The 27,907-nt window shown below is 40.8% G+C and overlaps 1 pseudogene across 1 annotated transcript in view; it reads right to left on the reverse strand.

Annotated features, from left to right (window-relative positions):
- The window catches only part of LOC110257241 (uncharacterized), a 128,028-nt pseudogene that overhangs the window by 29,063 nt on the left and 71,058 nt on the right, over positions 1-27,907 (reverse strand). Inside the window, exons 2-3 of the transcript XR_014831229.1 lie at positions 24,819-24,953; positions 18,882-18,972 (exon numbers count right to left, since the gene is read on the reverse strand). The product of XR_014831229.1 is annotated as an uncharacterized LOC110257241, transcript variant X1 (transcript). The remainder of the gene's footprint in view (positions 1-18,881; positions 18,973-24,818; positions 24,954-27,907) is intronic.

The following is a 27,907-nucleotide window of genomic DNA, read 5'->3' on the forward strand; positions in this document are numbered from 1 at the left end:
AAGACAAATTGGAAAATACACATAAGCAAAATGAAAATAAAAATCACTTTTATCAACCAATATTATGATTTATCACCAGTGATTTATCCTTGCAGATATATATATATATATATAGGAGTGGTTTAAAATGCTCTAATGGGGCATATCCCTTTTCTACTTATTATTAATGTGACTTTGGTTAAGTTTGGGCAAGCTGTAACCTTCATGAGCTTCCATTTTCTCATCTATAACATGGTGTAATAAGAACTGCCTTCCTGGGTTTTTGTCAGCTGCATGTAATACAACATATAAGCACTTAACAAAATGCCTGGCACATAGTAAGCAAACAATAAATGATCTGTGTATTTTTACATAGCCTGTATCCTACCGAAATGGATCATTCTGCACATGCTGTTTTTGCAGTCTGTTTTTGTTGTTGTTTTTCACGTTTGGTATGGTTTCATCACGAGCTATCTATGAAGTACTGTTTCTGGGTATTTAAGTACCCCACACATAAGAATATTATTTTCCTGGTGTTTTCACTTGAGTAGTCTTTCTTCAGGCCTCCTGGGGTAGAATTTCATGCTGTTTTAAGACTGCTGGTCTTTTAGCAGACTTCTTGTGCTTGGGAAGACTTCCAAAAGCACAGTTGGGGATTGAGAACTCATTCAAATTTGAGATGTTGCCAGACAGCAAAGAGAAAACTGAACTGTTTCTGCTGACTCTGCACTGCAACTGCCAGATGCCTTGGTTAAGCTGCGGAAAGGGAAACAGAACCAAATCATGAAATGAAATGCTTTGGAGACCACAAAGTGGTGGTGGCAGCTTGGAGGTTTAGCTCCTCTGATGCTCTCTCTCAGGAGAGGTTCCAAGGGTCAGGATGCCCCAGGCCCACACTGAGCCAGAGCCAGGCCACCCCAGGCTGCAGGAAGCCGACAGGCTGTAGGAGGAGACCTCTGCAGGGGTGCCAAAAGTACTAGGAGGTCACCCCCTCTCTGCCCCTGTACCACCACTACCCGCCCCCCAAAAGTGACCTCCTTCACCTGAAGCTTTGTTCATTGAGGTTTCTTAAAATGCAAACACTCATGATGGTATTTAGACCCAAAGTTCTCAGATGAATGAGTTTCAAGCCCTTTCCTAAAGCAGGTTTTGACAGGGGGACGGGAACAGCTTGAGAGAATACACAGCATGTGTGGCCAAGAAAGACATCAGTTAATTCCAAAGGGGAGGCTGGAGGCTGAAGTGAATCCTATTTATCTCCAACTGTACAAAGGCCAAGGGAAGGGGTGGGGGGGGCGCATTGCCTTAAGTACTTACAGTCTCTTAACAAATACCCTACAGCTAGCACAAGGAAAAGACTACATCCTAACCCAGCATCAGTATATCTCCTGTGGAAGTGCAGGCTCAAGCGGCTCCCAGAGAGAAAACAACTGCTTTTATCCTAGGGGTGCTTTAGGGAGCAGCCTCGGGCTCAGTAGAAAACACAGGCAGGGGAGGCAGTGAGCTCCCACCTCTCAGCAGCAGTTCTTTCCTCCAGGAGTTCCTTTTTCACATCAAGTCAACTCAACAAGTATTTGCCAGGCGTCCACTGTGAGCAGGACACTACATGAAGGCAGATCTATGAAGTGAAGGCTGCTCCAGGGAGCTGGAGTTTGTTTGTGCAGCAGCTAAGAAAGGGCTTTGGCGCTGGAGGCTGCGAGGAAGCCAGTAACAGGGAGACTGGCAGAGGGACCCACCCCGCCATACTCAAAGGTAAGCTGCTGTTGCCCCACCACCCGCCCACACTGAAATGGAAGGATCCTCATGATTCCACCTGCCAGCCCCTTGGGGCTTTCCTGCCAACCAGTTTTTCCGAAGACAAAATGATAATCTCTCTAATTGGGAGGAGCAATTTAACATGGATCTTTGAGTCACCCTGAGAAACAGATGTGACTATCTCCTAAGAGAGAGATTCTGTGGAACATGTTCAGGAATGTGTGTCAACAGCAAAATATTGCTGCAGCTGGATATATATATTTTTAATGCCTTTTTTCCAGCTTGTTTTTCTACCAGAGTTTGAAAGCACAGAAGGTCCACAACATAAACTTTATGCTCTGAAGATGGCCTTGGGAGAAACCCGGAAAGGACACAATTCCCAGAGTCTTGCTTACAACTAGGCAACCCCATCATCCTCCCCTTTTTTTTCACAGCATGCCTGAAGGCAAGGGCTCTCCATTCTTTCATTTGACAAATGTGCCTTACTGGCCACATGAATAACAGTGCCTCCTAAGCCCACAGTCACATTCCAAAAGAAAACTGCCACTTAAAGCCTGCGGAGGGAAATTGTTTCAGACCATCGGACCCAACTCTGGCTGCATATTAAAATCACTGGAGAGCTTTTAAAACATGTTCCTCTCCAGGCTCCATCCCCCCCCCAGAGTCTAATTCAAGGCTCCAATTAATCTCGGATGGGGTCTAATTTTTAACGTCATCACTGAAGATTCTGTTTTGCAGCATGGGTGGAGAATCACTGCCTCAGACCATTTCATAAGCTGGAGAAGCCAAACACAACTCTACCCTCCCTCCTCCATAGGCAATTAATGCACCAGGATTGAACTCTTGGCCCACGGCCAGCCAACACCTCTGTTGGCCTGGGTCCTTTGAGGTGGCCTGTGTTAGGATTCTCGAGATAATTCTCATGTTCAGAGACGTTCTCCAGGGATTCACGGGACTCAACATGTAGTTGGACTCCTGGCTAAGATTCATTACAGTGATGACAATGCTCAAGTAAGGACACACAGGCAGATCCTAAGGGAAAAAGACAGGCAGAATCTAGAGAAATCCATGCACAGGCTTCCTGTGCTCTCTTTTTATGAAGGGGTACACTTGAACATACTCTTTTTTTCCAGCCATGAAAAATGCAGTGACATGTGCAATGTTTCTGTCCAGGAAAGCCCAGTAGAGACACAGTATTCAACATTTTTATTAGGGGGTTGGTCACATCTGAACTCTCTGCCTAGCATGCACCAAAATTCCATGCTCCCACAAGGTGTTCAGCATAAATACCCTTGTTTGCACAGGCTGGGCACAGAGAACCACGCTTATCAGTTTTGAGAGCCATATAAACACCCAGACACCAGCCAAGGACCAATCCTGCAAGCAGGCCCTTCTGAAGAGTACAGTCTTGGGCCCACTAGGGTTAACTCTTTTCTGCACACGGTGCAAAAGAGAGATAATGACTAGTGGTTAGATGGGTAAGTTCTGTCTCAGGAATTTGACTTGGGGAGATAAGAACAGCCTCAGATAGTGGTTCTAAAAGGAGAAGCAACCACACATCAAGAGAAACACAGATAAGAACATGACTGAGTCACAAGCTGATGATGCTCCCATGAAGAGAACAAACTCCAAGGCTAAGGAGTCAGCAAGGTAACTCGGCTATTAGATCTCTGTGGGTTCTTCTGCCCCCCAAATCCTGTTGCTCCTCTTTCCCTGGAACCCATCACCCCCAGCCATCCCTGTGCTTTCCATGAATTCTGTGTCCCTTAGAGCCATTTTATAAGTTTATCTTCCCTTTAGGTGGTCTACCCTCACTGTAAACCTCACTCACTCAGCCAGAGTAAGTCTTAATATCTTTTAATCAAAACAGCTAACAAGCCTACTCATTGCTCAATACTGACCAAAGACCACCTCAGAGGCATGCGGAGAAAGAGCAACAACCACCTCAAAAAAAGGAAAAAAGGCATGTAAGTTAATCACCCAGACTCAGCTTTACAAAGCCACAGTTATTCTTTGCCACATTCTTAGTCCACATCAAGTGGACTTTGGGCTGAACTGGTAATACCTCTGCAGAAATTATTGCAAAGTTTAAGTCAAAATACAAAACCAATTGAGAATTGTGGACGAGTTCTCAGCTCTATGAAACTCACCCCGTTACACCTTGGTCTCACTCATTTTCTGTTTAGCTGGACATACCTATGGACGTCAAAACCTTTTTAAACGGCGCAATAGTCACATAAATATTCGGTTCAGATGCTGCAAAATTTAAGGGTTTAGGTTGAAGGATTAAGTCCCTCCTCTATCAAATGATCACTAGTTATTCCTCTGCATTCTACAACCCATCTTTCCAGAGCTAACTCTATCGCCATTCCATATTTTTCTTATCACAGTGGTTGTTGATTCAAATAAATAGGAGAATCTGAGAACAGCCAGTCACATGAAATTCAATCCTCTGGTTTTAAAAATGAGAATCTATAGGCCCAGCAAGATTTATAGGTTTATCCAAGGTCTCACAGCTGGCTTGAACCAGAGCAGAACTAGAACTCTCATCTCCTGACTCCCTGGCTAATTTATTGCCACTCTGGGCTCTTGATCTTGCTCTTTTCCCATGCAATAGAATTCAGGCTCCAAAACCTTGGATAACTTCTATTTTTGCAGCTTTTATCTTTCCAAAGTCTGTTATCATTCCCAGAAAATATTAACATTCACAAGGCTGTGGATTTGTGATTGTGCAATAAGTAAATAACATATTGTTCTCAAATGTGCTAATCTTTGCAAACTAGGATCACATGCTCACAAATAACAGGAAGCTAACACTCAAAATATGTACTTTTGAGTTTCTAAGAACAAGTCAGCACAATGTGGTTTTTGCTATAGTTACACTTAAAAGAGAATTCAACCTTCATTCATTTACTTTTAAAACTATATTCAATTCAAAAAAGGTAAACGTTACCTGCATCACAGCTTTATTCAGAAGTTAGGCATTAGTTAATCTATCAGTAATCAAAAGAAGAACTTGGTTGACCATTATTAGAATCCCAACGCTGTCCCAGGGTTGGATGTGGTGGAGAGAGGCAAAGCATACAAACTAAGGTGGTCTCGGAGCATTTGATGTGCAGAAGACAGAAGGTAAAAATATATTTAAAATGTAAAGAAAAATATTAAAAATAATACATACTAGGTCATAGAGTGTATCTTTTTTTTTTTTTTTTTTTTTTTTTGGTCTTTATAGGGCCACACCTACAACATATGGAGATTCCCAGGCTAGGGCTCAAATTCAGAGCTGTTGCTGCTGAGCTGCACCACAGCCACAGAAACACCAGATCTGAGCTGCGTCTGCGACCTACACCACAGCTCACAGCAACACCGATCTTTAACCCACTGAGTGAGACCAGGGATAGAACCCGCAACCTCATGGTTCCTATGAGGATTGTTTCCACTGAACCACGACGGGAACTCCAAGAGTGTATCTTATAATACCCCCAAGAACTCAAGGATGAAGGAGAACAACAGACAGGTCCAATTAATACTTTTCTGACTGGGCATTTATGATGGAACATAGGTAGAACATTTTTGCCACTGAAGCATAGCAGAAAGGCAGACCAGCTTTGATGTCAACTTGATTTTTATTTCCTTTTTTTTTTTGCACTTTTTTTTATTTTCCCACTGTACAGCAAGGGGATCAAGTTATCCTTACATGTATATATTACAATTACATTTTTCCCCACCCTTTGTTCTAATTTTTTCATCCATATAATGAGTATTTATTGAGCCCGTTTGGATGTGCCTAACACTTTGCTGGCCATTGCAAAGGATCCAGCCATGGATGCATTGCTTATCTTCTCAAGGTTAGTCTCCTCATCACCGAAATATGAAAAATGGACAATATTAGGCCCTTTCTAGTTCTTCCTTTCTATGAGTCTAACATCTCCAAGATGAAGAAAGAATTCCTGCTGAGTTCTTAGGATCTGTTTGAAACAAAATTCATGTCCACGGAACATTTAACTTTATTAAAGAAATAATACCAGGGGTGAGAGGGATAAATTAGAAGGATTGGATTAACGTATATATACTGTTACATACAAAATAGATAACTAAAAAGGACCTACTGTATAGCATAGGGAAATCTACTCAATAGTCTGTAATAACCTATATAGAAAAAAAGAATGGATATATGTATATGTACAACTGATTCATTTTGCTGTACACCTGAAACTAATACAGTAGTGCAAGTCGGTACACTCCAGTAAAATTTTGAAAATAAAATAAAATAAACAATACCTGATTTTCAGGTCTTGTAGACTTTTTTGCCCTTCTGCACAGGAGGGTGGTAACATTCTCCCCTCAGTGACTCAGTCAGTACACCTAGGGAATGGGCTCCATAGACAGGCAAATGGAGGACTATACAGGTTTGAAAGGTTCTCCCAAGTGATTCAGGCCTCAGAGGGGCTCTGTCACCTCTTTGCTCAATTAAGAGTCATTGGATCAAATGTTCAAATGAATGGAATGGTTGAAGGAGGGCATAATGAGCAGAAATGGTGAAAAATAAAAACTTCCTTCTTTCATTCAAGATAAAGTCAAATGCCTACTATATTCCAGTCTTTCTGCCAGGTACTGCAGATTAAAAATAGTAAACAAACTAGAGACCTAGCCCTTAAGGGACTTAGAGCATTGCAGCCTAGATAATTGCAGGACAGTCTAGACTACAAATATCAGAAAACCTGCTGGGCTTAAGCACTAAGGACTGTTATTGGATGATATAACTGTAATCCTAAGAGGATAGCAGTCATCACAGTTGGCTTAATCTAGTGATTCCAACTAGCTGGTTTCAAAGAATCTTGGCTTCAAGTCCCAGCTTCTCCACTGACTAGCAATATGACCCCGGTGAGTTGTTCGGTTTCTCTAAACCTCAAGTTCAACATCTATAAACAGGAATCAAAATTGTTCCTCCCGTACAGTGTCATTAAGAGGATTAAATGTTAATAAAGCACTTAGCCTGATACCTAGCAAAAAGCAAGGGCTCAAACCAGTTATTATCACCATCATAATAATTGAACTAGCTAACTACACGCAAAAGTAAGTTTTTTTTAAATATAGAATTTTACAACCCACAGCCAAGCTTGTGAAAGAAGATAAAAATTTGGTTGAAAAGTGATCAGGGAACAATAATTTTTAGAATGTAGCAGGAGCTCTGAGAAAGGAAGTAAAATAAAAAGGTGATAGCTGGAGAGAGATCTCGGGATGGAGACCGAACTTGTTATTTTGGAAGAAACCTAAAGATTTTTATAATCAGTGAGGTAGGATCTAGTAAAGGTGAGGAAATTGAAAATACTAGAGAAAGAAGATATTGCAAATTGCAGAGTAGACAGACAACAGTGTAGGAATTTGCCTTGAGCAGCTGATATGATAATTTATTTTAATTACTCCATTTTGTTAAATGCTTACCATGCCAGGCATCAGTCTAAGTATTAAGCGGGTTCTTATTTTATCATCACAACCACCTTAAGTAGATACGCTTTCTATGTCCCTCGAGCACTTCTGTTCAAGTCTAAAACCGAGGTTTTAAATTGTTAAATAACGTCTAGCGAGAATGGAACACAAACATGAACTTGACCTTCACACCCAAACCTGGGTCTTGATACCTGTGTTAAACTGAGGTAAAGAAATGAGAAGAGGTGCATATATTAACATATTTGTAGGTTTGGGGTAGGAATTTCTGAGAGTGACTGTGCTGGATAGAATCCCTATTCTCCAGGAAGTATACAAAATTAACTATTGAGGTAAAAAAGGAGTTCAGACAAGGTCCAGAAGTAACAAAGGAAGGAAAAGAGTCACTGAGGGAGAGGCAATCATCAAAGAGAATTTTTCCAGAATCAGTGAAAGACTTAAATGTTCAGACTGAAGAATCACAATGAATACTAAGCTAAATAAGTAAAATTTAATCCACACGGAGATTCATCAGAGTACAACTACAGAGCCCTATTGATAATAAGAATTTTAGTACTCAGAGCAAGAACAGAGATTACCTACAAAGTAGTGATTACCGCAGACCTTTCAAAAGGAAAAAAACAAAGGCCACAAAATATAAAGTGCTGAAGAAAAATATCAGCTAAATTATCATTCAAGAGGAAAGCTAAAACAAAGTTGGAATGTATGTGTTTCCAAATAGTCTCTGAAAGAGCTACTAAAGAATGTACTTTAGAAAAAGGAGGAGTTCCTGTCGTGGCACAGTGGTTAACGAATCCGACTAGGAACCATGAGGTTGCGGGTTCGGTCCCTGCCCTTGCTCAGTGGGTTAACGATCCGGCATTGCCGTGAGCTGTGGTGTAGGTTGCAGACGCGGCTCGGATCCCGAGTTGCTGTGGCTCTGGCGTAGGCCGGGGGCTGCAGCTCCGATTCGACCCCTAGCCTGGGAACCTCCATATGCCTCGGGAGCGGCCCAAGAAATAGCAACAACAACAAAAAAAAAAAAAAGAAAAAGGAAAGTTAACTGAAAAGGAATGAGTGGAGTGCAAAGCCCAGGATGGATCAAAGGACTTGGTAAAAACTCATTCACTATTTGAAATAACAATAATGACTACTGAAGAGAGGAATTTAAATGAGGTAAAACTAAAATACTAAAAAAAAAACAAGATGGGGAAGGTAATTTAAAGAATTCTCAAGTCACTGTTTTGTTCAGAAATAAGAGTAAACGTTAACTTTTCACTTTCTTTAAAGTATGTATTTTTTTGGCCGCACCTGCAGCATGAAAAAGTTCCCTGGTCAGGGACTGAATCTGAGTTATAGCAGCAACTGGAGCCACTGCAGTGAGAATCTCTGATCCTTAACTTGCTGCACCACAAGGGAACTCCAAGTATGTTTTTTTTTTAATGTAAAAGTAACCATTATAGAAATAAAATCACAATCTCCAATTTCAAAAGGAGAGAACTTCAAAACCATGCTTTTAGAGTAAACATAGGAATGGGTGTGACTTACTGTAGGTGCCATTAATTTCTATAGAGAAAAGGAAGGATCTAAAGGAAATATGGCAGTTCCTGTCGTGGCTCAGAGATAACAAACCCGACTAGTATCCATAAGGATGCAGGGTTCAATCCCTGGGCCTGCTCAGTGGGTTAAGATCTGGCATTGTGGTGGGATGTGGTGTAGGTCACAGATGCAGCTCAGATCTGGTGTGGCTGTGACATAGGCCAGCAGCTGCTGCAACGCCTATTCAACTTAGGAACCTCCGTATGCTTCAGGTGTGCCCCAAAAAAAGACCAAAAAAAAAAAAAAGAAATATGACAAAATGTTAATATTTTGTTAACATATGTCTATTATTTTCTATATTTTTTAAACATTTTACCAAAAAAATTTTTTAAAAAAATAAGCTTCTGGTGCTTTTGACTGACAGAGTTTGCTTGATCACTTATGCCACAACCACTGAATCTTCACTAAATAAAGAAGCTGAACTAGCAAAGCTCAGCTTTGTCTAGGTAGGGCCCTGCCTCCTGCAGAAGCAAATGTTGATATGTTCCTTTCTGTTTCTATAAGAAAAGTGTCCCTATAAGGCATTTGAACTTTGAGCACATGAATCAGGCTCATAGTTCCAGTCACAGGCTGTCTCAGGAGGTCACAGTGACCTCCATGGTCTGCTTGTGCTTATCACTTAGATTCTTCTGGGAGAGTAATCTTAATCTTTCAAAATCTTTGCCAAGTCTCTGTTCTTCGGTGTTCATCATTTTCACGGTCTAATTGAGCAGTTTTGATAAATGGACACAAACTATGGTCTGCATGATCACAGTCAAGCTCTTTAGCTGCTGCAAAAAGACCATCACCACCTCTGACTACAGGTGTATTTATTTGTTTGCTTTGATGGGCTATGAGAGTACTTTAATGGCAAGCTAATCTCTTCAATTTGTAAAAAAAAAAAAAAAACATGAGGGACAGAGAAATCAGTTTTCTTGCCCAAGGTTTTACAATAAATGATAAAGCTGAAAATCAAATTTTCTACCCATCACTATCATCATTCTATAAGATAATGCCTACATTCCTAAGCTATTACAGAAGGAAATATATTATCTGTGAAGATCCTGAAAGTATCATGAAGACATCATAATTTATAGCCACCTTATTTAACTCCAGTGGAAAAGCATGAGTGCAATGCCTCTGGCATTCGAGGCCACAGCCCTGGGATATTTGTGTCTAGCCTGTGCCTGTCTAATGCAACCAGGCTCCTGGGATCTTCAGAGATAAATACACCTGCGTGACTTCAAGTTATGAAGAGTTTGAGGCAGGCAGCATAACCTTAACAGCAGCCGAAACATTGCAACATGGTTAGACACACCTCATTGGAACTGGAACTGAGCAGGAACCTATGGGGCCCTCCCAGAATAAACTCCCCACCCATGTTCTCTGACTGCCTTTTATCTCTAGAAGAACTTTAAGCAAAGAATAAACTCAGAGAAATGAGAAAATGCAAAAAGAAAAGCAGTCAAATAAAACAAAATAGTTTAGCCATAAAACAAAGTCAGGGACCTGTAGTTCCTCAAGGGCTATAAATATTCTGAGTCATGTCCTTTGAGCTGTTTTGCAGATACTGAAACCCCTACCAGGTGGAAGAAATTAACTATACGCTGCCCACAAGCATGTAAAACCCAAACCAGTTTGGAACCAGGAGGTTGATGATGCTGACCCCAACTACCTCCCCACCAACTAATCAGAAGAATGTCCACAAGCTGACCACACACACCTGACAACCCCTGCCCTCTTCACCCTATCTTTAAAAATTTTTTGCTGAAAGCCTCTGGGGAGTTTGGGCCTTTTAAGCACTAGTTGTCCTGGATTCCTTGCTTGGTGCCCTGCAAAAAACGCTCCACTTTCCTTCAGCACAATTTGGTGTTGGTAGATTGGCTTTACTGTGCGCAGGCAAGCAGACTCAAGTTTGGTTTGGTAACAGAATCAGAACTGCCCACATCATCAACTACACGCTAATATTTTTTTTAAAAAAAGAGGAAGGAGAAGAGGCAGTTCCTGTCGTGGCTCAGCGGTAGTGAACCTGACTAGTATCCATGAGGGTGCGAGTTCAATCCCTGGCCTTGCTCAGTGGGTTAGGATCCGGCATTGCTATGAGCTGTGGTGTAGGTTGCAGACACGGCTCGGATCCATGGCTGTAGCGTAGGCTGGCGGCTGTAGCGTAGGCTGGCAGCTGCAGCTCCGATTCAGTCCCTAGCCTGGGAACCTACATATGCCAAAGGTTTGGCCCTAAAAAGCAAAAATAACAATAATAATTTTAAAAGAAAAAGAAAAAAAGGGAGTTCCCATCATGGCTTAGTGGTTAACGAATCTGACTAGGAACCATGAGGTTGCAGGTTTGATCCCTGGCCTCACTCAGTGGGTTAAGGATCCGGTATTGCTGTGGCTCTGGCGTAGGCCGGTAACTACAGCTCCAATTTGACCCTTAGCCTGGGAACCTCCACATGCCGCCCCAAGAAATGGCAAAAAGACAAAAAAAAAAAAAAAAAGAAAAAAAAGAAAAAAAGAAAGTACAGATCTAAGACAGAAAAAGTTAAATATAAACCCTACAGCATGGGGGAAAAAAAAAAAAGCCAAGGTCATTAACTATTAGGTTGAAGACCCACTAACCCTGGAGAAGACTTTTCAAAGTCACAAAGGACACCTAGATCTAAATGCAGCATTCTCAAACTTCAATGTGCACATGAATCACACAGGGATCTTATTTTATATATATATATATATATATATATATATTTATATATTTTTTGTATATTTATATATATAATGATTTTTTTCCATTTTAGCTGGTTTACAGTGTTCTGTCAATTTTCCACTGTATAGCATGGTGACCCAGTTACACATACATGTATACATTCTTTTTTCTCACATTATCATGCTCCATCATAAGTGACCAGACATAGTTCCCAGGGCTACACAGCAGGATCTCACTGCTAACCCATTCCAAAGGCAATAGTCTGCATCTATTAACCCCTTTAAAATACAGACTGTGTTTAAGAGAGTTGGGATGGGGCCTGAAATTCTGCATTTCTAACAAACTTCCAGGTGGTACCCATACTGCTGGTCCCATAAGCACCCTAGAAGTAGCAAAGCTTTTTCCCACACATAAAACTCTTCCAGGGTCTGTGATGAAGAGACTATGCTTCTCTAAGGCAGGGCTTTGGTGGCCAGGGAGAGCTGGGGAGCAGGTGGACTGTGTGAGCAGTAGCACAGAGCTAGTCATGTACTAACTGCTTGCTTGCATATACTTGTCAAAGGTAATGACTATTTGGCAGCACCAAAGTGCTCGGCCTGACATTTGCACTGGAGCATCTAGAAATTCAAGGTACTATTAGCAAAGAGCAAATTTCCCCATTCTTTAATTTAGAGAGAATGTTTCTTGGGCTATGATCTGAAAGAAGCAGATTAAAGAAAAAAAATGGAACTTGGAATGAGAAAGCTCAGATCTGCTATCAGATTAGAGCTCTTCCATTTACCTCCTATGTGACCAAATTAGTCTTTAAGACACTTTAAAAAGCCTTTGAAACAGTTTCTACAGTCTGAAGGGGAAACGGTATCAACAATAACTGATTCACATTAAACAAGGTAATGATTTGAAAAGTACTTTTTGTACAAGATCTTAAAGAGATCTGCACTCCCATATTCACTGCAGCATTATTCACAACAGTCAAGATATGGAAACAGCCTAAGTGTCTGTCTACAGATGAATGGATAAAGATGTTTTATATACGTATATATTAAATAGAATATAATTTAATCACAAGAAAGGAAATCCTGTCATTTTCAACAACGTGAGTGAACCTTGAGGGCATTATACAGTTGTCTATCATTGACCTCGAGGTATTGGCTCTAGTACACCCTCCCTTCGATACCAAAATCCAGGGATGCTTAAAGTCCCTCATATAAAATGGTGTAGTGTTTGCACATAACCTATGCACATCCTTTAAAACACTTTATCTCTAGATTACTTAACAATATATCATACAATGTAAATGCTATGTAAATAGTTAAGATACAATGTAAACGATTGTTGATGCACAGCAAATTTAAGTTTTGCTTTTTGGAATTGTCTGGACATTTTTTTCAAATATTTTGATCCATGGCTAGTTGTATTCATGCATGCAGAACCCGCAGGAACAGAGGGCCAGCTGTACTGAGATACTTCAGACCGAAAAAGGCAAATAATGTATGATATCACTTTAATGTAGAATCTAAAAGAGCCAAACTCATAAAAACAGAGCAGTATGGTGATTACCACGGGCTAGGGGTGGAAGAATTGGGGTGATGTTGTTTAAGGGCACAAACTCGCAACTGGCAGTTAAATGAGTCCTGAAGATGTCATGCAGAGTACATCAACTGTAGACAACAAAACGTACTATAAACTTCAAAGCTGCTGTGAGACTAGATTTTAGTTGTTCCCACCAAAAAAAAAAAGAAATTATGTGATGATGGAGGTGCTAGCTAACACTGTCGTGGTAATCATAAACATTACAAGACTAATACATAAACGTACCAAATCAACATTTGTATACCTTATGCCACCTTACACCAGTCAGAATGGCCATCATTGAAGTCTACAAACAATAAATACCAGAGAGGGTGTGGAGAAAAAGGAACCCTCTTACACGGTTTGTGGGAATATAAATTGGTACAGCCACTATGGAAAACAGTTTGGAGATTCCTCAAAAAACTAAAAATAGAACTACTATGTGATCCAGCAATCCCACTCCTGGGTATAAATCTGAAGAAAACCATAATTTGAAAAGATACATGCACCCCAAGTTTCACTGTGGCACTATTTACAACCGCCAAGACATGGAAGCAACCTAAATGTCCATCAACAGAAGAATGGATAAAGAGGATATAGTACACATATACAATGGAATATTATTTGGCCATTAAAAAAGAATGAAATAATGCCATTTGCAGCAACATAGATGGACCTAGAGATTATCATAGTAAGTGAAGTAAAGCAAATTATTACATGATGTCACTTATATGTAGAATCTTAAAGGATACAAATGAAATTATTTGCAGAACAGAAACAGACTCATAGACTTTGAAAAAACTTATGGTTATCAAAGGGGACAGGTGGGGGGTAGAAAGGGATGGACTAGGGGTTTGGGATTAGCATATGTACACTGTGGTTTATAGAGTATAGCACAGAGAACTCTACCCAATATTCTGTGATAATCTATGTGGGAAAAGAATCTGAAAGAGAATGGGCATGTGTACATGTGTAAATGAATCACTTTATTGCACAAGAGAAATTTATCGCAATTTTTTAAATCAACTATACTCCAATAAAACTTTAAAAGATGAAAAAAATGACAATATCATTTCAACTATATCTCAATATAAATAAAAAATTTAAAAGAGTGATTTTTCTAAAATAAGTGCTCTGCAAATCATAATTTTATTAAAAAGACAAAAGCTTAAAGGAAAAGAATAGGTAGATCCTAATGCTATCTCCACTGAAGCTTAAAAGCCTCAGCAATCATACTTTAGAAGATGACCAGCACCTTAGCCTTTACTCATCCACAGTGAGTCTAACATCTGAGAGAAGGAAGGTGGGCAGAGCCTCCCTTCCACACTGCATCTTCTCACAGTCCCTGCCACATATTTGTATTTGTACCTAGAAGAACCCCAATGCCATTTAAGCACAATGTGACACTAAAAATAATGCAGTTCCTCAAAATGGCCTTTCAACCCGCCTAAACTTAACAGGTGCTCTGTTAACTACCATCTACCTAAACCAAGCAGGAAGCCAACTGAGACCAGTTGCTGGTATTAGACAGTAGTGAACTTAATCTTGTAAGAAAAAAACAATGTACAGATTTGATCTAATGGTGTACAAATAATAGTACATGCATACTATGTACTATAGGGTTTTATACTTTGTGCCTTTGTGTGTGTGCCTTTGTACCTCCACCTAATTTGACTTCTCTGCAACTTGCTTATTATTACTGCCTAAGGATTACACATTACCCCAATACATATCCAAATAACTGGTAAATCTATTATGTTATAAAATATGATGCTTGTCAGACTCACAAATATAGGGAACAAACTAGTGGTTACCAGTAGGGAGGGAGAAGGGCAACATAGACTTGAAGAGTGGGAGGTACAAACTACTGGGTGTAAGGTAAGCTACAAGGATGTACTGTACAACATGAGAAACACAGCTGATACTTCATAATAACTAAACAGACGATAACCTTTAAAATTGCATTAAAAATTTTTAAGAATGTATATATGTATGTGTGACTGGGTCACCTTGCTATAAAGTAAAAAATTGACGAACACTGTAAATCAGTTATAGTGGAAAAAATAAAAATCATTTAAAAAGAAAAAAATTAATGATGCTCATATGCTATAGGATGCTTGTCTTTTATAAATTATATGATGGACTCTGCTGTTGCCCCGCCTTCTCTTGGTAATTACTCCACACTTCATTTGGATTCATGTCTCCTTGTGGAGTCTCTATAGTTAGAGCAGGAGTTCTAACCCCCACTCTTGGGACATCTGAAGATATTTTCAGTTTTCTCAATGGGGATAGAGGTGCTTCTGCCAACTTGTGAGTAAAGGCCAGGGATGCTGTTAAACATCTTACAATACACAGGACAGCCTCTCACATCAAAGAATTATCAGATGCAAAATGCCATGATCTCAGGGTGAGAAACTCTGATGTAGAGAGAAGTTAGCTACACCACTGGTTCTAGCAGTGGGGCATGTGGTTCAAGCCCATCTTAAAAACTGCAATCCGATCTTCTTGCAAAAGTTATGGCTTCATGCTGAACACATGACCATTAATGATGAATGAAATGTAAGGAGATATTTCCTGAAGGTTTCTGGGAGAAACATATTTCCTTACGCTTCTGAGAGAGGTTTGAAAGTTATTCCTGATGGTTCACCTTCCAGCCATGACGGATTAGCCAGGACCACGACCCTCCTGCTAGAAATTACTAAAAAGCAATGATTTTGCAGCACTATTTGCAATAGCCAAGAGATGGAAATAACCTAAATGTCCATTGACAGAGGAGTGGATGAAGAAGATGTGGTACATATATACAATGGAATATTACTCAGCCATTAAAAGGAATAAAACAACGGCATTTTTAGCAACATGGATGGACCTAGAAATTATCATGTTAAGTCAGTTAGACAATGAGACACCAACATCAAATGCTAACACTTACATGTGCAATCTGAAAAAGGGACACAATGAACTTCTTTGCAGAACAGATACTAACTCACAGACTTTGAAAAACTTAGGGTTTCCAAAGGAGAGAGGCTGGGGGTTAGGGGGATCCGCTGGGGGTATGGGATGGAAATGCCATAAAACTGGATTGTGATGATCATCATACAACTATAAATGTAATAAATTTATTGAGTAATAAAAAAATAAAATTAAATAAAAATTAAAAGCAATGATTTCCAGACATTGGACAGTAGGTTATGCAGGACGCTAATCCCTGAGAAAGAGGGACAATTGAAAAAAATAAACAGAGTATCGGTGAGCTGTGGAACTTCAAGCAACCTAATTATATATATTATTATATATTTGGAAACAGAAAAAAAATATTTAAAAGACAATGGTTGAAATTTTTCCAAATTTGATTAAAAAAAAAAAAAAAGAAATAAGATTTAGGGATCTCAATGAGCCCCAAGCACAAAAAAAGAGAAGAAAAGAAAGAGGGAAAGACCATACTATAATAAAAATAATTTAAGTCACTGGTGGAAATCTGTAAAATATTTTCCCTTAAAAGAGGTCTGTATATTAACCAGTTTTGAAGAACCTGTTTTAAATGAATTGTTGTCCTCCTTTAAGTCGGTTCTACACTGATGACAGTTGACTTCTGTTTCAGCAGAACTCAAAACTAGCTTGGAACTATATGTGAATAGACCTCATTGTTCTGCTAATGTATTATTCATCTTGGTCACATGTTCAGGCCAGACCAAGCTCAAAACACAGCCCAAAATTCTGTGCCCATGAAATTTTCCATTTCATCCCAGCTACAAATCCTATACTCCTTTAATATATCTATTTAGGGGCTAGATTCCCCTCTCATTCTTCATTTAGATATAGTGAAGGCCAGTTTGGTCTATTCGACCTCTTGCAAACTATTTTGAGTGAAAATACAGTGACAACTTTTTTTAAAACTTAATTGTTCCAAGTTCCGTACACCCTTCAAGTCCAGAACGTCCTCTCACGCACCGCTTCGCCCCCACCACACTGCCCCACTCTCAGTTTCACAATACACACCCCTTACTGTCCAAAGACAAGAGGAGCTTCCACTAATCAAATGGTGAAAGAAGGAGAAAAGCAGACATGGTCACCAGAGCGCCACTACCACTCATGGTCCTGCTCCATTTCACGACCGTGCATTTCTGCTCCAGGTTACATTCCAAGCTTTCAAAGCCTCCATTTCACAGGCACAAGTCCATCCTCTGCTGTCCAGCCATCTTTTCTGCAAAGGTTTGAAATCAACCTTTGATTGATTAGTCAAGGGGAAAGTGTCAACTTGGAGGGGTTCCTGCCTTCAACTCATTCTGCCCTGAAACCCACCTTGACCTGAAATCCTTAGACCCCTACATTGAGTCTTGAAGCCCCTGTCCTCCTGGTAAGGTCTGCTTTAGGGTCCACGCTGTCCTTTCCTGTCAACAGACTCCCCCGTTCAGCCTAATAGTTTCTCAAATCTACATTCCAGGGAGCAGATCTCAGGTTTGCCCTATTCTTTCTCATAGGGAGCCCTGATCCATTTATGCAACTGGTCTCCCCATCTCCAGAATTCTGCATACCAAGCAAAGGGCTCTTGTCATCAAATACAAAAGGTTCTGTCCCCTTTCCCAGGATATCAGCTCATTCTGGTCTCATCCTTGATAATTACGAGGAGGCCACTTCTCCTCCTCTTAAAGAGCCCTTCATACATAAAAGTAAAACCGATATCTATACCAGGTGATTTTCTCTCTCTTTCCATAAACATGGAATTTGTTCACATGATACTTAAAATTCTCTTCGGCCCCTCACCCCACTATTCAGAATCTCCATCAGCTGAAAGAATTCCAAAGGACATGTATCAATAGGTGGGGGGAAAAAAATCCACACTGCTTTTATTTGTTTGTTTTAAACCAATGATCATTATTAGACATTGACACCATCTGATAGATTCCAATTCCAAGGAATCCCAAGCTCCCTATATGTCCTCCTGGCCCCTAGCTTGCCTTTCTTAACATACATGAGCCGAGAGTCTCTCCTACCCACCTGATTGGTGCACAGGGATTTCCTTTTCTCCCCACACACAGTCCATGGCCTCTTAGCCAGGGAGTTGTCTCCACTTGTGCCACAAAGGGCAAGTCCACTGGGTTGACATTTTCACAAATAGTGCAAAGGCAATGATGGCTAAAACTGCTGGCACCTTCCCATATATCAAGGCAGTGGCTCCCAACTGTCTCAAATGTCCAGGACTGCCAGTTTGCCATTATAATCATGAAAGTATGTACATATACCTTTCTTATGAATCTATGTCCTGCAAAGACTGTTCAGAAATTAAAAATAACCCAACTTCTAAAAAAAAAAAAAAAAAAAACAGCAACAACAAAAGATGAGTCCAGATGGTCATGGTTTGGAATTCTTCCCTTGCTCTTCCTGGGTGTGACTGAGGAACAACAACTAGGGAGGGAGACCCCTCAGAAAGTAGGTGTTTCTCACTTAAATCTAAAACATCTTCATCTCTATAAGCAAGCCCTTCACAAACTACTGATCAGAAAAACTATCAGTACCTCTAGCATCTAGCCATTGCCTAGCACACAGTAGGCATGTGTTCAATCCTGAATAAGTGAATAAATGGATCCAGACATTTCCATGTGTCTCCAACTGCAGCAAATACCATGAATTTCAATCTCGTAATATAACTTTATATTCACACTTCAGCAGGAACCTCCCAAAATCATAAGGCAAAAGAAATATCATGGCTCTGAAATACCACAGTTACTCTAATAATAGGATCTCAACATGGGTCATTTTTGCTGTCTGAAGCTATACCATCCAGGTTCATTAATGCTAGCTTCTACAATGAACAACTTTAAAATTTCAGTGGCTCAAGTCACAGCTATTTTATTTCAAGTCCACTCACATCCTGATGTTGACTGGGCAGCTCTCCCAGGTGGACTTCTTCTAAGCATTGACTCAGGGATCCAGACTCCTTCCATCTGTGGCTCTGCCTCCTGGAAAGGAAAAAGGAGAATAGATCTAGAAAATGTGAGTGGCTGTATCACTGCTAGTAATACTCGATCTGCCATAACTTAGCCTCATGGTCCTACCTAGATGCAAGCACACTGGAAAATGTGATTTTCTTATGTGCTCAGGAATTGAATGTACACAGCTTGGTGAATGCATTGCACTATCTTTGCCACAGGGGCTAAAGGAGAATTTCCTGTTGGGGAGGGGGAGCCAAGACCCTAACGTTGTAACCTTTACCCCTTTTCTCCCATGCATTTCTCATCAGTGCAGACTCATCACGCATATCCCCTCAAGTCAGTCATTTAGAATATGACAGCTTTCACCATGTTCTGAAAAATTATAGTAAACACTAAACAGGGCTGTTCCACGTAAACAGTCTGGTTTCAAAGTCCACAGGTGTGTTGCTTATGAGATAAAGATTGTCTAGAGACTCAGCAAATATTTGCTGTTGATGGTGAAAATGATAGCAATGATTTCTCTGCCTGAACTCTGGCCTTAACCCTTTCCATCGCAAAACCCTCCCTGCAAAGCCCTGCTACTCTTCCCTGTTTCATTCTGCTCTGGTCCCCAGTTTTACTGGGGGAAGTTATTTCCACAGCCTCAGGTCAAACCAAAATGAGTTCTCGCAAATCACAGACTGGGGTGCCAACCCTAACTTTCTATAGGTATTCCCTCACTTTCTACTGCTATTCATTAGATGTGCTTCTCTCTGCATGGAGATAACTTCTGTCTTACCCATCGAAGATCTTGGGTCTAAGTACCACCTCTGCTGCAGAAGCAACTGCACACACTGAAGCAAGGGTCCCTTATACTAGGTTCTCCCATATACTGCATGGTCTCCCAATACGCTGTTATCGTCCACCTCACCAGCTTCAGGACTTTCCAGAAAGAAGAGGGTTCTGTTGACAAATTCTCCTTCTCCACTTCCCAGTCAGCTTCTTGTTCCCAGGACCTCCCTCATCCCCAAATCAGCGATCACAGGGCCTCAGGGAATCAAAAGGAGTGAGCAGCAGGAGGAGCCTGGGTTTTTATCAGCATTTGCTGAAAACAGAACCTACTGTTTTCAGCACAGCTCAAAGAGTTTTCAACGGATTATCTCGAGGAAGCTTCAGAATGCCTAAAGACTAGTATAACTTCCTTTTTCCAGGTGAGGGACCAGAAAGTTAAGTAACTTGCCCAAGGTACACACAAGTGGTTGGTGGAGTGGCATCCAGGCTCAGTATTGTGCAACGGTATGTGTGGTGAGGAACAGGAAGAGGAAGATGCTCCTTCCTCTGTGCTCACGGTGGGACTACTGTGGGAAAAAAACTGGGGGCAGGAAGACACAAGGGACCTGCTTCTGTCTTCAGCCGGCCCTCTTTTCCCCCTCCCCCACCTGCACTGCACAGAGCCAGGAGGCGCCTGCCTTCCTGCCTCTCTCAGGCTCAGCTGTAGTTTCTCTAGCTCATTCTTCAACTCTCAGTAACTAAATTGGTTAACTTAGTTCAAAGGAGAAAAGAAAAGGAAGCTGTGTTTTTGCGTTTAACCCAAAAAGCATTATTCCAACCAGTTTTTCCATTGATAAAACCAGCCCTTTAAACCTCCAGTTTTTAAAACACATGTACCATGTACACAGACACAAAGACAATCAGCAAGCCTGACACTATCGGCATGTCCACTCTGATTACTTGCTAAGGAAGCTGAAGACAAACTACTGATGAGTCCATGAACTACTTCCTCAGGAACAGAGCATCTGGTTCCTGTCACGTCCCTGGTGACAAGGAGGAGCTACAGCTCTCCCCACACAAAGCGGCCTGGATGGAAGCCCAGCAGAGCCCTCGAACCCGCGCTGTCACCTTTCTGGTCCCTGGCTATGTGGCTTGTCTGCTGAACAAAATGTGTGTTGTTTGTCAACCCCTGGGGCTCCTTTTCCCTCCCTTCCAAAGGGACCACTTTTCTATTGTGCACCTTTAAAAAGCACAGTCAGGTGAAAGGAAATGAAGCAGCTTCTGAAAACAAAGGCTAGAAGAGCCTGTGTTCCAAACAGAATTTTCTGATCTTTTCGCCTTACTTGCTGTTCAGAAGTGGAACTTGAAACTGCCATCTCAAGTTTTGCTTTGCAAAGGAAGCCAAGAAAGTTCATTAAAACCTCCATCTTCCTAGGGGCTCAAGTAGGGGAGGAATGTTGCCAAGTAAGCACTGGCTCCCTCTTACCCTTTTCCTTGAAGAACTGATATTAAGAAAGGCGATTAGGAGTTCCCGTCGTGGCGCAGTGGTTAACGAATCCGACTAGGAACCATGAGGTTGCAGGTTCGGTCCCTGCCCTTGCTCAGTGGGTTAACGATCCGGCGTTGCCGTGAGCTGTGGTGTAGGTTGCAGACGCGGCTCGGATCCCGCATTGCTGTGGCTCTGGCGTAGGCCGGTGGCTACAGCTCCGATTCAACCCCTAGCCTGGGAACCTCCATATGCCGCGGGAGCGGCCCAAGAAATAGCAACAACAACAACAAAAAAAAAAAAAAAAAAAAAAGAAAGGCGATTAACTGATTTTCTTTTTTTTTTTTTTTGCACGCAGAAGTTGCTAGGCCAAGGATCCAACCCAGGTCACAGCAGTGACAATGCCAGATCCTTACCTACTGCACCACCAGGGAACCCCAGTTAACCATGTTTCTATCACAAAGAAATAATTTAGTTTCAAATCTGAGAAAAATCAAGGAAGAATTAAAGAATCTCAGGCTTTTTCAGATGTTTGTCCACATTTGCTGGCATTTTTTTTTTTTTAATCAACACATCTTTTCTGACCAAAAACTATTCTTTTTATACTATTTGAGAATTTCAATTTTTCCCAACAATCTCAGTGGAGTTTAAATTTGAGCCTGAGCTACAATGTTTAGGATGAAACCTCTTTCCCACTCTTGCTGGGCCAGAACCCCTATGGGGGAGGCAGGCAATCAGCCAACCCCTGAGTTTCCAGGGACCTGCCTTCTGCTGGTCACTGCAGGAACAGGGACCACCAACGCTTGGGGGACAGGAGCCCTGCCACACTCGCTTCCACATTTAGCCCCATCCTGATGGAGACATCCTGAATCATGTAATGCAGGAATGAATCTATACAACCACACAATTTATCTTCATTTTCAGTATTCAAAATCACACACACACACACCAAACCCACAGAGCTGCAGCTTAGATTTCACCATTTCAGTAGCGGATGTCATATACTATCTTGTTTCATGGTTTATCATGTTTTGCACAGTTGCAGTTATTTTACTTCCTCTGAGATGATGCAACATTGTGAGCTAGAGTGGCACGTGGGTGGTGGGTGCAGGAGGGTATGTACCTCCTTACTACAGTACTGAGGACCCCTTTTTTTTGTCCATACCCACGGCATATGGAAGTTCCCAAGCCACAGCTACGGCAACACCAGATCCTTAACCCACTGTGTCTAGCCAGGGAGCAAACCTGCGCTGCCACAGAGACAACACCAGGTCCTTAATGTGTTGTGCCACAGTGGGATCTCCTCGAGGACACCTTTTAATGTTATTAGTACAACAGGTTATACTGACAAGGAGACCAGGGTGCTGAATATATAAGGATCAGGGTCTGCATTTCCCTAACTGGATCCTGTCAGAAAAAGAGACAAGAAAGGTATTGCATATTAATATAAAGTTTGGGTTCAGATGCTACTGTGGCATAGAAGCCCCATTATGTGTGAGTATTCTAACTTCTAGACAGTTTGGGGGCTGTCATTTGGTCTTCCTCATAAGACCACCACTATCTAGACTATAACTCTAAGCCAGCGCTAGTCTATCACTCTCTCCTAGAGTTACTAACATGTTCTTCTAGAACAGGTCTATGTCTTGCCTGCTTTGTAGCTGAGCCCCTTGCTCAGTGCCTGGCACACCACAGGGCACTGTCATGGGTGTTCTCCATGCGCCCCACAGATCCTCGCTCCACCCTTGTCCACCCTGCTCTGTGCTGCATCGGGAAGGGTTTCTTGCCTCCAACTTCTGGCTGGATTCTACCAGTGGAGCTCACTGGCAGGAGACTGGGTGAGGGGCAGAGATTAGAGCCCCTTTGATCAGGCTTCCATTTGGCAGAGGCTACATCCCTCTACTGAAACCGCCAGGGCCAGCAGGTGGCCTCTCCCCTGGCTGTGGTTCTCACTCCCTCTCACCCATGATTATTCCCTCCCTTTCTCCTTCAGGTCTAGGGTAAAGGCTCCCTCTGCTGCTAGTCTCAGCCAGTATCAGGGTTCTGGGTGAACCCACCCACATAGTATCTGCAAAGTTGGGAAGCACACCTAGTTCTCAGTCTGTATCTCTTATGCATGTAAAGAAATCTCTAGAAGTACTTCTCAAACAGTGCTCCCAAAGTTCACTGGGAAACTGGGACTAAAAGAAGCAGTCAGAGCTTTAGTCCTTGCTCTTATTTACTTTTTATTTTACATACTGGATTTCCCAGTAAGTTATAACTGGACAAACAGGGTTACCTAATTTTTAGTTTAAAAAAAACACAAAGCCACAGATGCATTAAGGAACGTTAAGTGGTTTGACATCAAAGCCTTTATCTTGTTCACTGATAATCCCCAAAATTTGGAGTAGGGGAGACACAGAGTCAGTCTCTGATAAATATTTGTTGAAAAAAAAACATGCATGAAAATCTATTAACCCATTTAATCCTTACAACAGCCTTAAAAGAAAGATGTGGCAGGTATTTTCTCCTATACTTTCATAGGAACAAACTCAACTTCAGAGACTTGACCAGATGCAGGTCATCTATACCCCCAATGAGTTTGATCCCAGTAGTTTATTAAAAGTAAATATGCCTGGGAGTTCCCATCATGGCTCAGAGGAAACAAATCTGACTAGTATCCATGAGGACACAGGTTCGATCCCTGGCCTCTCTCAGTGGGTTAAGGATCTGGTGGTGCCATGAGCTGTGGTATAGATCACAGATGAGGCTTGGATCTGGTGGTGCTGTGGTGTAGACCAACAGCTACAGCTATGATTCAACCCCTAGCCTGGGAACCTCCATATGCCATGGGTTCAGCCCCCCACCCCACCCCAAAAAAGAGTACATATGCCTGTAATAAAATTGAAATCATATCAATCATCTTTTCTGATGACAACACTATAACACTAGAAATTACAAGGAAAAAAACTATATGGAGTTCCCATTATGGCTCAGCAGGTTAAGAATCAGACTAGTATCCATGAGGATGAGGGTTTGATCCCCGACCTCAATCATTTGGCTAAAGGATCCAGCATTGCTGCGAGCTGTAGTGTAAGTCAGACACATGGTTCAGATCTAGCATTGCCATGGCTGTGGCATAGGCTGGCAGCTGCAGCTCCGATTCGACCCCTAGCCTGGGATCTTCCATGTACCATGGGTAGGACTTAAAAAGACAAAAAGAGAAAAAAGAAAAAAGCACAAACACAAGGAGGCTAAACAATATGCTACTAAACAACCAATGGATCACTGAAGAAATCAAAGAGGAAATCAAAAAATACCTATAGGCAAATGACAATGAAGACAGGACAATCCAAAATCTATGGGACACAGCAAAAGCAGTTCTAAGAGGGAAGTTTATAAAAATACAGTCTCACCTTAGCAAACAAAAAAAACCTCAAATAAACAACTTAACCTTACACCAAAAGCAACTAGGCAAAGAAAAACAAAATCCAAAGCTAGCAGAAAGAAAGAAATCATCAAGGTCAGAGCAGAAATAAATGAAATAGAAACAATATAGAAGATGAATGAAACTAAAAGCTGATTCTTCCATGTTGCTGCAAATGCCATTATTTAGTTCCTTTTAATGGGTGAGTAATATTCCATTGTGTATATATACCACCTCTTCTGGATCCACTCTTCTGTCGATGGACATTTGGGTTGTTTCCATGTCTTGCACACAGTGCTGCAATGAACATAGAAGTACATGTATCTTTGCGAGTCATGGTTTTCTCTGGATAGATGCCAAGGAGTGGGACTGCAAGATCAAATAATAATTCTATTGTTAGTTTTCTGAGCAATCTCCATACTGTTTTCCACAGTGGTTGCACCAATTTACATTCCCACCAACAGTGTAATAAGGTTCCCTTTTCTCCACACCCTCTCCAGCACTTATTGTTTGTAGACTTTTTGATGATGGCCATTCTGGGTGGTGTAGGTGGTAACTCAGTGATTTTGATTTGAATTTCTCTAATAATTAGTGATGTTAAACATCTTTTCATGGTTTTTTTTTTTTTGCCATCTGTATATTTTCTTTGGAGAACTGTCTGTTTGGATCTTCTGCCCATTTTTTGATGGGGTTGTTTGTTTTTTTGGTACTGAGCTACAAGAGGTGTTTATAAATTTTGGAGATTAATCCCTTGCTAGTCACTTCATTTGCAAATATTTTTCCCATTCTATGGGTTGTCTTTTTGTTTTGTTTGGGGTTTCCTTTGCTGTGCAGAAACTTTTAAATTTATTTAAGTCCCATTTATTTTTGTTTTTATTATCATGCTAAGTGAAGTCAGTCAGACAATGAGACACCACTGACACCAATATCAAAAGCTATCACTTACATGTGGAACCTTAAAAAAGGACACAATGTAACTTCTTTGCAGAACAGATACTGACTCACAGACTTTGAAAAATTTATGATTTCCAAACAAGATAATTTGGGGGGGTGGGAGGATGCATTGAGGGTTTGGGATGGAAATGCTATAAAATTTGGTTGTGATGATCATTGTACAACTATAAATGTAATAAAATGCATTGAGTAACACAAAGATAAAATTCAATAATTAATAAAAATAAAAGCTTGTTCTTTTAAAAGATAAACAAAAATTGATAAACCTTTAGCCAGACTCATCAAGAAAAAAAGGGAGAGGGTTCAAATCAATAGAAATGAAAAAGAAGTCACAACTGACACCACAGAAATACAAAGGATCATAAGAGACTACTACAAGCAACTATGTGCCAATAAAATGGACAACCTAAAAGAAATGGACAAATTCTTAGAAAGGAGCAAGCTTCTAAGACTAAACCAGGAAGAAATAGAAAATATGAACAGGAGTTCCCGTCGTGGCTCAGTGGTTAACAAATCCGACTAGGAATCATGAGGTTGCAGGTTCGATCCCTGGCCTTGCTCAGTGGGTTAAGGATCCGGCGTTGCCATGAGCTGTGGTGTAGGTCGCAGAGGCGGCTCGGATCCCATGTTGCTGTGGCGTAGGCTGGTGGCTACAGCCCTGATTCGACCCCTAGCCTGGGACCCTCCATATGCCATAGGAGCAGCCCAAGAAAATGGCAAAAAGACAAAAAAGACAAAAAAAAAAAAAAGAAAATATGAATAGAAGAATCACAAGTACTGAAATTGAAACTGTGATTTTAAAATTTCCAAAAAACAAAAGTTCAGGACCAAATGGCTTCATAGGCAAATTCTGTCAAATATTTAGAGAAGAGTTAATACCTATTCTTCTGAAACTATTCCCAAAAAATTTCAGAGGCAGGAACACTCCTGAACTCATTCTATGAGACCACCATCATCCTGACACCAAAACCAAAGAGACCACCACGAAAGAAAATTATAGCCCAATATCACTGATGAACAGACATAAAAATCCTCAACAAAATATTAACAAATCAAATTCAATAATACATTAAAAGTATCATATACCATGATCAAGTGGGATTTATCACAGGGATGCAAGGATTCTTCAATATGTGCAAATCAATCAGTGTGATACACCACATTAACAAACCAAAGAATAAAAACCATATGATCATCTCAATAGATGTAGAAAAAGCTTTTGACAAAATTCAACATCCATTTATGACAAAAACCCTCAGAAAGTAGGCATAGAGAGTCCACCTCAATATAACAAAGGCCATATATGACAAACCCACAGCTAACATCATTCTCAATAGTGAAAAGCTGACAGCATTTCTGATAAGATCAGGAACAAAACAAGGATGTCCACTCTCACCACTGCTGATCAACATAGTTTTGGAATTCCTAGCTAGAGCAATCAGAGAAGAAAAAGAAACCCAAATTGGAAAAAGTAAAATAATCATTGTTTGCAGATGACATGATACTATACACAGAAAATCCTAAAGTTGTTACCAGAAAACTACTAGAGCTCATCAATGAATTTGGTAAAGTTTCAGGATACGAAATTAATACACAGAAATCTCTTACATTCCTATACCAACAATGAATGATCAGATAAAGAAATTAAAGAGACAATACCATTTACTGTTGCACAAAAAGAATAAAATACCTAGGAATAAACCTACATAGGGAGGCAAAAGACCTGTACTGTGAAAACTATAAGATGTTGATGAAGAAATAGAAGATGACACAAATGGAAAGATATATGTCCTTAGATTAGAAGAATCAATATCATCAAAATGGCTATACTACCTAAGGCAATCTACAGATTCAATGCCATCCCTATCAAATCACCAATGGCATTTCTTTTACAGAACTGTAACAAAAATTTTTAAATTTGTATGGAAATACAAAAGACTCCAAATAGCCAAAGCAATCTTGAGAGAGAGAAACAGAACTGGAGGAATCAGGCTCCCTGACTTCAGACTATACTACAAAGCTACAGTTATCAAAACAGTATGATACTGGAGTTCCCATCGTGGCTCAACACTAACAAACCCAACTAGTAACCATGAGGATGCAGGTTCAATTCCTGCTCACTCAGTGGGTTAAGGATCTGGCATTGCCATGAGTTGTGGTGTAGGAGTAGACATGGCTCAAATCTCAGGTTGCCGTGGCTGGTGTAGGCCAGCAGCTACAGCTTTGATTCGACCCTTAGCCTGGGAACTTCCACAGGTGAGGCCACAGGTGAGGCCCCTAAAAAGACAAAACAAAACAAAACCCAGTATGATACAGGAGCACAAGAGCAGAAATATAGATCAATGGAACAGGACAGAATGCCCAGCAAT

This window comes from Sus scrofa, chromosome 16 (genome assembly GCF_054392235.1).
Source record: "Sus scrofa isolate SSC_HxYL_T2T_F1_AM1 chromosome 16, Sscrofa_HxYL_maternal_Yorkshire_Landrace_v2.0, whole genome shotgun sequence".
NCBI lineage: Eukaryota > Metazoa > Chordata > Mammalia > Artiodactyla > Suidae > Sus > Sus scrofa.